Here is a 14,916-nt window from a genome sequence, read left to right as displayed (position 1 = left end):
CAGCCGGAACCCTCAACAACTTCAATTTTCCACAACTTCAAGAATTGTTCCCACTACAAATGCAAGTATTCAATTCAATGAAATGTGAAAATGAAATGCTGTTGGTTCTTCTCATAGTTAGATGGATCTTCTCCATCGTTACATCATTCCATCTCTCACTCCTTTTTCCTACCCATGTATTTATGTATGTTTGTTTAGTTTATTCATGTTAATGATTTAGTTAATAAAACTTGTGCACTTTATGTATTTGGTTCTGATTCACTGCTTGCAGACAACGTCTCTTTTACGATCTTGATCTTGCTACAGCCTCAAAGCGCTGTACATGCTAAGAAATAATTATTTCATTTCACGTTTATTGTCATTGTCATCCAGAGAACAACAACGAAATTGTGTTTGGAGCATACCACAACCGTACATGGTGTCTTAGAGTGCACTAACAAAATAAGTAATAAATACCCCTGTGTAAACATGGCACATCGAAGTATATAGTTGTTTAAAACACAGAACCAGTGACATTCACTCTTAATAGCAGCAAGAGGCTTTACAAAACAAAAAGACAACCAGGACAAAAAGTATGATGAGTATGATAATCAGAGTTGGATATGGATGTGATTAATGCAACAATGCAAAGTCCAGTTCACAGTTATTTCACAGATAGGTATGAGGGGTATGAGGGGGAGGGGGAGGGGGAGGGGGAGGGGGAGGGGGAGGGGGGGGTGCATCATTAAGCATCATTAAGCAGGATGGATGTGGTTAATGCAACAATGCAACGTCCTGTTCACAGCTGTTTCACAATGAGATATAGTTTACTGTCCTTAGGGGGGAGGGTGAGGAAGGGCATCATTAAGCAGCATTAAGCAGCCTCACTGCGTAAGGGTACAGGCTGTTAGCCAGTCTGGTTTTACTGGCACCAATAGACCTGTACCTTCTCCCTGAAGGCAGCAGGTGGAACAAATGATGGGCCGGGTGATGCCGGTCCAGTAAGATGCTATGCACTCTCTGCAGACAGCGGGTATCATAGATGTTGCTGATCTCTGGAAGAGTGGTCCCAATGATTTTACCCGCTGTATTAACCACTCGTTGGAGTGCTTGCTGATGGGCTTTAGTGCAGCTGGAATACCACACTAAGAAGCCATACGTCAGAGCACTGCTGATGGCACAGTTGTAAAAGTTGACCATCAGCTGTTTAGGAATCCTGGCGCTCCTCAATTGCCTCAGATAGTAGAGGCGTTGCTGGGCCTTCCCTATCACAGAGGTGATGTTGATTCCCCAGGACAGGTCATCAGTCACAGATACTCCCAAAAATTTAAAATGTGGCACCCTCTCTACCACTTCATTTCCAATACAGAGAGGAGAGTGATTGGGTCTGCTTTTGCGGAAGTCCACAATAATCTCCTTAGTCTTTTTGATGTTCAAAGACAGGTTATTTTTGACACACCATGACGCTAGATGTTGCACCTCGGTCCGGTAATCCGCCTCATTGTTGTTGTTAATTAGTCCGAGCACTGTTGTGTCGTCTGCAAATTTAACAATGAGATTGGAGCAGAGAGAAGCAGAGCAGTCATGTGTAAATAGAGTGTATGTGGTGGTGGAAAATACCCTTTTCATAGAATAAATTAATAATCAAAAGAGTTCGTGGGATGAACGGATTAATTGATTGTAATATTAATTTAGCCATGTCAAGATAATTCAATTAACTGACCCATATATTCATAATGAATCATAACAAGTTATTTTTGATTATTGATATTTCCCAGAGCTAAATTCCGTACAATAGATTCTTTTAAATTGTGAAAAACATTTTTTTGTTAGCCAAGGCAATATGCGAATGGGCGTGAACGGCCCAACCACATTGTGAATAATTAGGTGGTTGAGAAGACAAAGACGACCCACATATTAATGAGCCCTTCATTCAGGTGTGTCACACAAGAAAGAATGCAAGGACAATATATACACACACACACACACACACACACACACACACATACATACATACATACATATACATATATATATATATATATCAAAATCAAAATATAAAATGAAAGTCAAAAGCACATTTTTTGTCATACCTGCAAACAAATCCTGTTCAAATAGGTTATATGGGCCATTCTACAGAATTGGTTCAAAGTTAGAGTTGGAAACATCTTGAAAAGAAAATGGTCTTTTTCCATAAATGTCTTAGTAGGCCAATACATTTTATCATACATATTTCAAAGTTAAGGATTCATTATTTTGATATAGCTTGCATTGGAACAAACACTATTCTTAGTTGGTTAGTTTATTGACAAAACATACTGTATATTTAACATATGAGCAGAAACTGCTAACAAAAGCTTATTTGATGTCTATTTTAGAGTTAAAACTTTATAATCTATCCAAAACTAGTCACACACACACACACACACACACACACACACACACACACACACACACACACACACACAGAAACATGATTCAAATTTAAACAGGCTATTTTTGCGTTTACAGACACTAACGTTATTATATATCGCGATTAGAACAAAGCACAAAAATAAAAACACTTACCGTTCAGCTCGCTCCTCGAAGTGAAAATAAACCAGCACTTGTTATGAGGTAGGTAAATGTCCCAGGATTATTCCTCACAGCCGCGCAAGACGGCAGTACATTAATCTGACTAAATATAGTGTGTTTACAGAGTTTATATGGGCGTTTACACGTCTCAATGTGTTGCTTCAGATCATTAGCGTTTGAATAGCGTGCGAACTCCGTGGGCGTGTCACATTAGCAGAATAATGAGATGTGAGAACGATACTGAGAACGGCTGACACCTCTCTCTTTTTATATATATTACATAAACAGGGAATATTTATTTTAGTTTTAAATTAGATAATTTAAAAATACAAACTTAAATGATCATAAACATATATTGCTCATGTCTGGGTGAATAGTATTCGCTGAGTTTTGTTTAAGTTTAAGAGACGTGCTCCAGAAAAAAAGATCACGGACACGGAGAGGCAGAACGCACACCCTGTTTATTTTCTTTATTTTACAAAAGCACAATATTTTATTTCGATTGTAGGTGGGCACATAAAAAAGTAGACATTTAACAGTTTTTTTTTTATGTTTCATAAATCTGTATGACCAGAAATGATGGAGTAGTTTAAGTCTATTTTTCTGCTATGTGAAAAAAATCTGCCAAAACACACAGGTGCGTTCTTGGTCCCAAGAGGGTTAACCTCTTAGCTCCTTTTAGGAAGCGGATGACCAGATATTTTTTCCCCAGTGACTGGCCAGTTGCGGGTTTTGTAAACGCAGCTATGGCCGCCACATAAACTTTGAGCGTGGATGGGGTTCTGCCCTTATCCAGCAGCTCTTGAAGGAAGGAAAGCACTTCCGTAACCCCGCAGTCTGGGGGTGAAAAGCCTCGGGCTTTGCACCAGCCAGCAAACACTGACCATTTCGAGGCATAGAGTCGTCTAGTAGACGGCGCTCTAGCCTGCGTGATCGTGTTTAACACTCCCTTTGGGGAGATTTGCGGGTACCCGTTGATGGCCCATGCGTGCAGGGACCACAGCTCCGGGCGAGGATGCCAAATTGAGCCCTTGGCCTGAGAGAGGAGGTCTTTCCTCATCGGTATTGGCCATGGGGCAGTGCTCGTCAGCTGCATCGGGACTGGAAACCAAGCTTGGTTTTTCCAGAGCGGAGCCACAAGGAGCACTGAGCATCCGTTTTCCCTGATTCGTTCCAACACCTGAGGCAGGAGCGAAACTGGGGGAAAAGCATAGAGCGGGCAGCGGGGCCAGACATGGGCCAGCGCATCCCTGCTCTTGGAGAAAAATTTCGGACAGTGAGCGTTCTCTTGGGACGTAAACAGGTCTACCTGCGCTCTGCCGAATGTCTCCCACAGCAGAAGGACCGTCTGCGGGTGCAGAGACCATTCTCCTGCTGGAACATTGTTTCTGGACAGTCTGTCTGGCCCCAAATTCAGGCAACCAGGCACATGTCCTGCTCCCAGTGAGCGCAGATTGTACTGAGCCCAGACCAGGAGGCGTTCCGTCAGCCTGTAAAGGTTTCGGGATCTGGCGCCGCCCTGGTGATTTATGTAGGCTACCACCGACATGTTGTCCAAGCGGACCAAGATGTGGTGCCCTTTTACACGGGGACAAAGGCGCCTCAGCGCACTGTCGACTGCCATCATTTCTAGACAGTTTATGTGTAGGAGCTTCTACACAGTCATGTGTAAATAGAGTGTATGTGGTGGTGGAAGATACCCTTTTCATAGAATAAATTAATAATCAAAAGAGTTCGTGGGATGAACGGATTAATTGATTGTAATATTAATTTAGCCATGTCAAGATAATTCAATTAACTGACCCATATATTCATAATGAATCATAACAAGTTATTTTTGATTATTGATATTTCCCAGAGCTAAATTCCGTACAATAGATTCTTTTAAATTGTGAAAAACATTTTTTTGTTAGCCAAGGCAATATGCGAATGGGCGTGAACGGCCCAACCACATTGTGAATAATTAGGTGGTTGAGAAGACAAAGACGACCCACATATTAATGAGCCCTTCATTCAGGTGTGTCACACAAGAAAGAATGCAAGGACAATATATACACACACACACACACACACACACACACATACATACATACATACATATACATATATATATATATATATATATATATATATATATATATATATATATCAAAATCAAAATATAAAATGAAAGTCAAAAGCACATTTTTTGTCATACCTGGAAACAAATCCTGTTCAAATAGGTTATATGGGCCATTCTACAGAATTGGTTCAAAGTTAGAGTTGGAAACATCTTGAAAAGAAAATGGTCTTTTTCCATAAATGTCTTATTAGGCCAATACATTTTATCATAAATATTTCAAAGTTAAGGATTCATTATTTTGATATAGCTTGCATTGGAACAAACACTATTCTTAGTTGGTTAGTTTATTGACAAAACATACTGTATATTTAACATATGAGCAGAAACTGCTAACAAAAGCTTATTTGATGTCTATTTTAGAGTTAAAACTTTATAATCTATCCAAAACTAGTCACACACACACACACACACACACACACACACACACACACACACACACACACACACACACACACACACACACACACAGAAACATGATTCAAATTTAAACAGGCTATTTTTGCGTTTACAGACACTAACGTTATTATATATCGCGATTAGAACAAAGCACAAAAATAAAAACACTTACCGTTCAGCTCGCTCCTCGAAGTGAAAATAAACCAGCACTTGTTATGAGGTAGGTAAATGTCCCAGGATTATTCCTCACAGCCGCGCAAGACGGCAGTACATTAATCTGACTAAATATAGTGTGTTTACAGAGTTTATATGGGCGTTTACACGTCTCAATGTGTTGCTTCAGATCATTAGCGTTTGAATAGCGTGCGAACTCCGTGGGCGTGTCACATTAGCAGAATAATGAGATGTGAGAACGATACTGAGAACGGCTGACACCTCTCTCTTTTTATATATATTACATAAACAGGGAATATTTATTTTAGTTTTAAATTAGATAATTTAAAAATACAAACTTAAATGATCATAAACATATATTGCTCATGTCTGGGTGAATAGTATTCGCTGAGTTTTGTTTAAGTTTAAGAGACGTGCTCCAGAAAAAAAGTTCACGGACACGGAGAGGCAGAACGCACACCCTGTTTATTTTCTTTATTTTACAAAAGCACAATATTTTATTTCGATTGTAGGTGGGCACATAAAAAAGTAGACATTTAACAGTTTTTTTTTTATGTTTCATAACTCTGTATGACCAGAAATGATGGAGTAGTTTAAGTCTATTTTTCTGCTATGTGAAAAAAATCTGCCAAAACACACAGGTGCGTTCTTGGTCCCAAGAGGGTTAACCTCTTAGCTCCTTTTAGGAAGCGGATGACCAGATATTTTTTCCCCAGTGACTGGCCAGTCGCGGGTTTTGTAAACGCAGCTATGGCCGCCACATAAACTTTGAGCGTGGATGGGGTTCTGCCCTTATCCAGCAGCTCTTGAAGGAAGGAAAGCACTTCTGTAACCCCGCAGTCTGGGGGTGAAAAGCCTCGGGCTTTGCACCAGCCAGCAAACACTGACCATTTCGAGGCATAGAGTCGTCTAGTAGACAGCGCTCTAGCCTGCGTGATCGTGTTTAACACTCCCTTTGGGGAGATTTGCGGGTACCCGTTGATGGCCCATGCGTGCAGGGACCACAGCTCCGGGCGAGGATGCCAAATTGAGCCCTTGGCCTGAGAGAGGAGGTCTTTCCTCATCGGTATTGGCCATGGGGCAGTGCTCGTCAGCTGCATCAGGACTGGAAACCAAGCTTGGTTTTTCCAGAGCGGAGCCACAAGGAGCACTGAGCATCCGTTTTCCCTGATTCGTTCCAACACCTGAGGCAGGAGCGAAACTGGGGGAAAAGCATAGAGCGGGCAGCGGGGCCAGACATGGGCCAGCGCATCCCTGCTCTTGGAGAAAAATTTCAGACAGTGAGCGTTCTCTTGGGACGTAAACAGGTCTACCTGCGCTCTGCCGAATGTCTCCCACAGCAGAAGGACCGTCTGCGGGTGCAGAGACCATTCTCCTGCTGGAACATTGTTTCTGGACAGTCTGTCTGGCCCCAAATTCAGGCAACCAGGCACATGTCCTGCTCCCAGTGAGCGCAGATTGTACTGAGCCCAGACCAGGAGGCGTTCCGTCAGCCTGTAAAGGTTTCAGGATCTGGCGCCGCCCTGGTGATTTATGTAGGCTACCACCGACATGTTGTCCAAGCGGACCAAGATGTGGTGCCCTTTTACACGGGGACAAAGGCGCCTCAGCGCACTGTCGACTGCCATCATTTCTAGACAGTTTATGTGTAGGAGCTTCTCTCGCTCTGACCACTGGCCGAAGAACGGTCTGCCCTCGTGCAGCGCTCCCCATCCCGAGGTGGAGGCGTCCGTGGACACCACCTGCACACTCGAGGAAGTCCCCAGGCTTACACCTGACTGGTACCAGTCGGTCACTCTCCAAGGTATCAGAGCTGTGACGCATTTCTGATCGACCTTGAGGCGAAACAGACCGGAGGCCCAAGCTTGAGGCGGTACTCGTGCTATTAGCCATAACTGCAGTGGGCGCATGCGTAGTAGACCCAGCTGGAGTACTGATGATGCTGAGGCCATGAGACCCAGCATTTTTTTAAACCTCTTGGGCGGGACTATAGTGCCGCAGCGGAAGGATTTTGTGATGCGCTGAATGTTCAGTCTGCGCTCTGGCGACAGTTGCGCTGTCATAGACAGCAAGTTCAGTTCTGTGTCCAGGAAGGATATTTCCTGACTGGGAGACAGCGAACTTTTCGCCCAATTGACTGTGAGACCCAGATTCTCGAGGTGCTCGAGTAATATGGTCCTGTGTTCTATGAGCTCTGAATGAGATCGAGCTAGAATCAGCCAATCGTCCAAGTAGTTCAAAACTCGCATGCCCCGAAGTCTCAGGGGTGCGAGAGCTGCGTCCATGCACATTGTAAATGTACGGGGTGCAAGAGACAGGCCAACCGTTAGGACTGTGTATTAATATGCCTGGCCCTCGAAGGCGAATCTCAAGAATCGCCTGTGACGTGACGCTACTTGTATCTAGAAGTAAGCGTCCTTCAGATCTATTGACATAAACCAATCCCCTTGGCGAATTTGCGCGAATATTTTCCTGGTTGTGAGCATTCTGAACTGGCGTTTCATAAGCAATTTGTTCAGCTGTCTTAGATCTAGAATGGGTCTGAGACCCCCGTCTTTTTTCGGTACCAGAAAATATCTACTGTACTGACCCCCTTCGCTCTGAGCTTGAGATAAAGGCTCTATTGCCCCTTTGCTCAATAATGTTGCTATTTCGGCTCGAAGTAGATGGGCTACTTCGGTTTTTACCGTAGATTCGACGTGCCGTGTAGTGGCGGGGGCGTCGAGCGAACTGTAGCGAATAGCCTCTTTTTTTAGTGTTCAGCACCCATTCTTATACCCCTGGAAGCTGTGCCCACGTGTTTGCATGAATAGCTAGGGATAGAATGAGAGCTGGGCTCTGGTCGCGACATAGTGGCAACAAGGGAGCTCTGGTGTGCTGTAACGTAAACACTGTGCTTGCAGTGACTGAGGCGGGGGGCGTGCAGATCGCGGCGGGCAGCCTGGCCGCGCTCGTTTCCCTTATAGCAGTTTGCTGAGAGAGAGCGAGCGGGCCGAGCCCCGTGGGGCTTAACATGTCTGTGAGTATATATGGGGGCTCTGGACAGCGGGCACATTTACTACACTGAAAACACTGTCAGCCAGAGCTGACTGTATGTGTGTTGGTTTCGTTTTTACAGAACATGTGGACATGTGGTGTGTAGTGTTTGTGGGCACTGAGCCGTGGGCACGTTCACTACATTTAATGCACAATTGACATGAGTCGATTTTATTTGTGCGAGCCCTGTAATGTGGCGGGCTGTGTTTGTGTGTAGAAATGAACACTGGGCTGTGGGCATTTTATTACACTCATAACACCATCGGCTGTGGCCAGAAAACCAGAAAATACACTGCTTATGTGATTTATCTGGGTCACCGTGGAAACGGCATTTGTGTGCAGGCAAGCGGACCGTGGTACCGGCTTGGTTACTGCAAAATACACTGGAACAGTCGCATTTTCTGGAACTGAACGAGCGAAAAGTTTCGGTGGAAGTCTGGCCGCGGCGAGACTAAATTTTATCTGCTGCGAGAGCCGGGATCAAACACCGGTCTCTTGTGCGAAGGCTTTGGGTTTCGCCACTGAGCCACAGGGGGAAACGACATTTGCTTGAGCAGATAAGAGAGTGTGTCGGCGTTTGTTTGCAGGCGTGCATGTTATACAACAGGCTCATTGCTGCAATATTGAGATTTTCAGCCGCTCAAACTAAGAGGAGCTGAGAAATGTTTGAGAAATGGAGATTGGTCCGGCCTCGGCGGGACTAAAACACACTCTTTCCTCATTTCGCCGGTGACGCATGCCCACGGGGGGCGGGGGCGGGGCAGCTTTCTTATAACGTAAAGAAAGCTAGCCGCAGTTTTGATGCTGGCCCGTTTCCCTGACGACAGAAGGGGGAGGTCCACAGAGCTCGCCCAATCCTCACTGTCCGACGCCAGGATAGAGCAGCTGGCCTTCTCTACAGATGCAGCTATCTCGTCGTCATTAATGGCGAAAGCGGCGGCGTGCGGCGGCCGTTGTCCGTCAGTGAGCGACTCGAGCTGGCGGGCGAACCGGCGAGCTTTCATGGGCTGGAGAAGGCTCAGGGACCCGCTGAGTACGGCACTTTTACGGCGCGGCATTACAGCGGGTGGAAGTGCAGACTCGGAGAAAAAATGCCAGGCGAGTCCTCAGAGTCACCATGGCAACAGCTCGCAATGATGGCAGCTGCCGTCAGCGAGCGCGAGAGCTGCATGATCCTTACCCAGGCGGGAAACGCAGATGAAATGGCGGTCCCCGTCGCTGAGTGCGGCTCGGCACGAGCCACAGGAACGAAGCATCTTTAAAAAGACGCTGCTCTTTTAGGTAAAGAGAGAGAGTGTGAGTCGCGAAGGCAAACACTTTGCAGAGTGTAAAGGATATAGACGCCGGATAGCGTAGCAGGACGGCGACTGAAGGCGGCGAGATGAAGGCCAGCGACTTCAGATTGAAGGGTTGGTCAAAATCCCTTGCCTCTTCAAATACATATATAATCATATATCATTTTGAATGGTTATATACTTCCTTTATAAAAATCAATAATCAAATATATTCATTATCACATAATAATTTTTATATTCTTGTGCTTGTGAAGTTATATTTTCTTAAATGCATGGATGCAAGTAACCAGTTTCTTTTAGGTGCATTCCAATCTTACTTTGAGATTGCACGTAGTACACGCAGGACACGAAGGCCACGTAACCCACAAGGCCGTTTGTCTCTTTCTCTGGGATCAGTAGAAAGGTTAGAGGGTCCTAAAGGCAGCGTGGGCACATATGATTCTTCGCTGGACATATGGTCAAGCTATATTGAGCGTTACTATCAAACTTTAATTGTTGTATTAAAATGTATTCTTTTCAGTATATTTCCTTCCTTGGGAGTAAATGCCAGTGATCTGTTTTTCTCCTAAATGAGTGAATGTTTTAGCATTATGTTTTGGTATACTTAACTGATAATAAGGAGCTCAGACTCTCTTCAGCCTTGATGGGAGCTGTTATTTGCTAGTGTCTGTTATTTGTGTGTGTGTGCGTATGACATTCTATGTAGGTTCTGGACGGTCGGACCAGACACCCGGCGCCCTTCTCTAACCTGCGAGGCCACCACAGACCTAAATCCAATGAGTGGACGACAACTATCTTTACTAATGGCGATAGGCACCCCTATCTCCTCACATGTGTTAAATTGTTTAGGCTTTCATGTTTCTTAGCCAATGAGAATCATTCAACCTGTAAGCAATGACGTAGCTTAGACCTTGGAAATGGTATAACTGCTGTGATCTTTGTAACTGTAAGCGGGGCGGCCTACGAACTCCTGTGTGAGTCTTGAAGCTGACTTCTGCTGATGAAAATGCAAACTATCTTCAGTAAAACTTTTCTTTAATTTTTTATAATTCTGACTCCGGGTCTTCATTCTTCATATCTGGTTCTGGGTCTTTGACTGTATACCCCTTATAGCCCATCGAGGTATATTTATAGGGCTAGGCCACGCCTACATCGGCGGGAAGGTGACGCAGTGGGCGCGAAGTGCCCCCTTTTGACCGTCACCAAAGGGCCTCCCTCGATAGGCTCCTGCAGTTGCCGCAGGACGGCCAATAGGCACGCAAGCCGCCTTGCCTATGTCTGCATGCTGCCGCAACACGTTTTAAATGAATACAAAATTAAGGATCATTTTTGGCTTCAATATCTTGTGGAAAAGAGGTTTTCCCCTAGCGTAAGATATTACGCAGTACGAGAGAACCTCTCGAGAACTACTTTTATGACTGTTATGCCGAATTCAGACTCCACGATTTTCAAAATAATCGGGTCACTGTTGTTTTCACACTGCATGACTATCTGGGGTAACATTCAGTTGCTGCTGTGTTCACACTGCACGATGGATCGGCGACAGGAGGTTTCACACTGCATGACTTTACAAAAGAAAGAATCGCCGACAACTTCTGCCTGGTCCGCAAACTACGTTTCACAACCAAACAAACGCGAGAAGTGATAGGAAATAACGGAAGATCACACATGCGTGAGACCGGAGTTCTTGCGCGACACTGAATTTGTTATTAAAAATGATAGCCTACAAATTGTCTGTGCACTGATTTGTAGCGAAAATGAAAAAAAAAATAATAATAAACAGTTTATGCAGGAAATGGTTGGGAAGACGAGGGGAGCAAGGACTGTGTTTTGCAAAGAGAGTTGGGGGTAAATAAATCATTTTGCAAATGTCTTGCTGTTGCTGCTGGTCATCAAAATGTTTGTGCTTTGTTTCTGTTTGATATAATTGTAAATATAGGCATATCTATTAAAATACTGATATTCTGGTCCTCCTCCTCCCTGTATCTTGCTCTCTCATTGGCTGTCGGTCATCGCCGATGTAGTTTTCAGTCAGAACACATTCACACAGCAGGATTGTGAATCGCTGACAGGTCCAGATATTTATTATGCCAAATATCTCACGGGCATCGGCGACTCGTCGGCGATTCTCTCAGATCGCGTATTTGCTCATTCACACTGCGTGATTGACACTCGCGTGAACGAGCACCGATTTGCCTGTGATTTCGGGCATTTGTCTGCGATTTCTCAAAACCTGTCGGCGAGCCAAAATCGGGGCTAAAATCGTGCAGTCTGAACTCGGCATTAGTCTACTGTGAGTGGATGACTCAGATTTATAAAATTAGCTTATGAACACAACTTAAAAAAGATTTTAAAGATAAGTGACTGAATTTACAGATTACTTTTGTTTTAAAGCAAACTGTCCATTTTGATGTACAGAATGAGCAGGAGCCGGAACATTATGACATTAAATAAAGATATGTAAAGTTTGCCGTCTCCACTGGTGACAGAAACTCAATGATTTTTCAGCAAGCTGCAGTGTTTTTAATTAAGTTCCTTCCTTGAGAAACTTCCTCATACCCACAAAACCATTGTCGTCACAGAACATTTGTGAATATCTGAGATGTAACTGATGATTAAAACCGAAACTAAACCCACTTTTAGCTGTACTCGTATTTTAAATTGAATGATTTTAAAGAGACTGCACAATAATTAGGCTATTATATTTTGTGCCATGTGGAATCCAATAATAATTTTGTGAAGACTTCACTATTCCACTGTCATTGATGTCCCATGTCAACAGTTGGAATGCACATGTAGACAGACACAAACACACTGATCGCTGACTCGATCGATCGATCAAGTTAATAATATTTTAGCTTGAGAGCATAAAATATTTTGGTAACACTTTATTTTAAGGTGCTTGTAATAAGCAGTAATTAACAGTTAATAAGACACTTATAAGACCTTATAAGATGCATATAATATGCATATAAGATGCATATAAGCATTAACTACTTCATATAAGGGTTAATTAAAGGTCCAGGCCCTGAAGAGATCAGGGAAACTACTCCCTCTTGGGAAGGCCAATTTTTAAGGTACTGGGAGTTTGTGTTACCATTTATGTTTGTTCGGCTGTTCTAAAAGTGCAATGTATTGATACTTGAGAAATGTATTATTTAATTTAATTTATTTATTATCATTAGTTAATGCTTATATGCATCTTATATGCATCTTATAAGGTCTTATAAGTGTCTTATTAACTGTTAATTACTGCTTATTACAAGCACCTTAAAATAAAGTGTTACCAATATTTTAATAAAATAAAAAGAGGCATAAGGAACACAAAACCAGCCATAATGTGAATAAGATAGCAGGCACAACTAGACTGTATGTACAGTAATTATACCATATTAACATTTATTATACCATATTAACATTTATTACAATCTTTTACATAATGATCCAGTTTTTTTTTTAAATAGCCACTTCTGGCAACTCAAGAACTTAAAAAAGAGGAAGATAACAGTAGCAACAAATCAGGAGCAGAAACAGAACGTGTTTGAAACAAGATGAGCCAGATTATCTTGCTGTTTTTTCCCGTTGTTTTTCTTTCATGTGTTTGAAACAAGATGAGCCAGATTATCCTGCTGTTTTTTAGTTGTTGTTTTTTTTTTCATGTGTTTGAAACTAGATGAGCCAGATTATTTTGCTGGGTTTTTTTTATGGTTCACAGAGATATGGTGATTCTATAAATGTTTTAAAAGCAGGTTTCCTTTTTTTAAGCAGACATATTTTCTTTCGCTTTCTCAGAAGTGTGATTGAATGAAGCAAAGGCGTTTTCACATGTTTCTCAGTGGTTATGTAAAATATCTTTTATTTTATTTTGTGCTGTTTGTGAGGAAGTTTGATTGTCTTTCCTAGCACTGTGTACAAACTGATGTTAATACTTTATAATGTACACATAATAATGTTGACAACATTACAATTCAAAATAAAGCCTAAATGGCTACAATTTAAATCAGCTCGAATCAAAATGAGTCTCACAAATCTGAATTCTAATAAAACACTTAAATTGCATTTAACAGTTAATAAAGTAAAGCAGGGTGGCTTTATCTTCCAGTCATAAATACTGTATTACTAAGTATAACCAATATACACTCACCTAAAGGATTATTAGGAACACCTGTTAAATTTTTCATTAATGAGAAATTAATCTCATTAATAATTGATTAATCTTATTAATCAATTATCTAATCAACCAATCACATGGCAGTTGCTTCAATGCATTTAGGGGTGTGGTCCTGGTCAAGACAATCTCCTGAACTCCAAACTGAATGTCAGAATGGGAAAGAAAGGTGATTTAAGCAATTTTGAGTGTGGCATGGATGTTGGTGCCAGACGGGCCGGTCTGAGTATTTCACAATCTGCTCAGTTACTGGGATTTTCACGCACAACCATTTCTAGGGTTTACAAAGAATGCTGTGAAAAGGGAAAAACATCCAGTATGCGGCAGTCCTGTGGGCGAAAATGCCTTGTTGATGCTGGAGGTCAGAGGAGAATGGGCCGACTGATTCAAGCTGATAGAAGAGCAACTTTTTACTGAAATAACCACTCATTACAACCGAGGTATGCAGCAAAGCATTTGTGAAGCCACAACACGCACAACCTTGAGGCGGATGGGCTACAACAGCGGAAGACCCCACCGGGTACCACTCATCTCCACTACAAATAGGAAAAAGAGGCTACAATTTGCAAGAGCTCACCAAAATTGGACAGTTGAAGGCTGGAAAAATGTTGATGAGTCTCGATTTCTGTTGAGACATTCAGATGGTTGAGTCAGAATTTGGCGTAAACAGAATGAGAACATGGATCCATCATGCCTTGTTACCACTGTGCAGGCTGGTGGTGGTGGTGTAATGGTGTGGGGGATGTTTTCTTGGCACACTTTAGGCCCCTTAGTGCCAATTGGGCATCGTTTAAATGCCACGGCCTACCTGAGCATTGTTTCTGGCCATGTCCATCCCTTTATGGCCACCATGTATCCATCATCTGATGGCTACTTCCAGCAGGATAATGCACCATGTCACAAAGCTCGAATCATTTCAAATTGGTTTCTTAAACATGACAATGAGTTCACTGTACTAAAATGGCCCCCACAGTCACCAGATCTCAACCCAATAGAGCATCTTTGGGATATGGTGGAACGGGACCTTTTTGCCCTGGATGTGCATCCCACAAATCTCCATCAACTGCAAGATGCTATCCTATGAATATGGGCCAACATTTCTAAAGAATGCTTTCAGCACCTTGTTGAATGAATGCCACATAGAATTAAGGCAGTTCTGAAGGCGAAAGGGG

Source organism: Rhinichthys klamathensis, unplaced genomic scaffold, assembly GCF_029890125.1.
Source record: "Rhinichthys klamathensis goyatoka isolate OS25496 unplaced genomic scaffold, OSU_Roscu_1.1 h1tg000413l_1, whole genome shotgun sequence".
NCBI classification, from domain to species: Eukaryota; Metazoa; Chordata; class Actinopteri; order Cypriniformes; family Leuciscidae; genus Rhinichthys; species Rhinichthys klamathensis.
Note: the sequence above shows the minus strand (reverse complement) of the source record.